Source organism: Sinocyclocheilus grahami, unplaced genomic scaffold (assembly GCF_001515645.1).
Source record: "Sinocyclocheilus grahami isolate Dianchi unplaced genomic scaffold, SAMN03320097.WGS_v1.1 scaffold555.1, whole genome shotgun sequence".
Taxonomy (NCBI): Eukaryota; Metazoa; Chordata; class Actinopteri; order Cypriniformes; family Cyprinidae; genus Sinocyclocheilus; species Sinocyclocheilus grahami.
The window spans coordinates 555,029-556,016 of record NW_015505734.1 but is presented as its reverse complement, the minus strand read 5'-3'; the positions used below and the strand labels follow the sequence as shown (position 1 = coordinate 556,016).

Below are 988 nucleotides of genomic sequence, written 5' to 3'. Positions count from 1 at the left end.
GTTTATTTTAGTCATGGACAAATTGAATTGCTTTGCAGTTTGGCTACTTAAATGCATTCCTTTGGCGTGGTGCAATTAAGCGAATATTCTTCAGCTGTGGTTCACATGGCCTTATGTTTTTTCAAACTTTGTTTATATAAAATAGACTCTATAGGTGCGTCCAATTTGTGTACTATTCCGTTTTTAGTATACGTAGTGTGAAAAAGTGCATTTCAGATGCCCGGATGTTGCACTTAATTAACCAAAAAAATTTTATGTGGAATGTTGGACACTTTATGCACTCAACTACAGTTATGTACTGGAGGGAGAGGGGTTACCAGACTCCTATGTTGGATGACTAAATAACCTTATAAAATTAAAATACCAGACGAATGAGTACATAGTGCATAGAATGTATAGTGTATAGTGCATCAATTTTTACACACCTTATATGTTCAGGCTGTTGTCTTGTGAACTTTAATGAGTGGACACACTTGTCAAAGTTGCTTTGGTCATTTTGTGATTGCATTTAGTTGATATTCTGAAATGTTTTGTTGATGTTCAACAGTGATGACTATGAAAAATAAGTATGATTGTCAATCTTTAGTTGTTCTTGCTGGAGGAGATGAGGGAAAGAAAATACAACGGATATGCTCGGGTAATCCAGCAAGCCTGGCGCAAACACATTGCTGTACGCAAGTATGTTCGCATGCGAGAGGAAGGTAAGAGTTCATACAGATTCCTCTCTTTGATTTGTGCAGAAAAAGAATTTAGAAATCATTTTTTTTGGTTTATATTGCGTATAAACGACTAAGTTTGTGTAAAATTGTGTCTGGACCCCCTTTTTCTTCTGTATCAATCAATGAAAATTGACAAATTTAATAAATAGGGCCTTGGGAATACAATCAAATGTACTTCATTTTCAATCACATTGATTCTGTAATGATTCCAGCCTCTGACCTCCTGCTGAACAAGAAGGAGAGACGAAAGAACAGTCTGAACCGCAATT

At 35.9% G+C, this 988-nt stretch overlaps 1 pseudogene; it reads left to right on the top strand.

Annotated features, from left to right (window-relative positions):
- The window catches only part of LOC107556111 (unconventional myosin-Ie-like), an 18,433-nt pseudogene that overhangs the window by 11,882 nt on the left and 5,563 nt on the right, over positions 1–988 (top strand).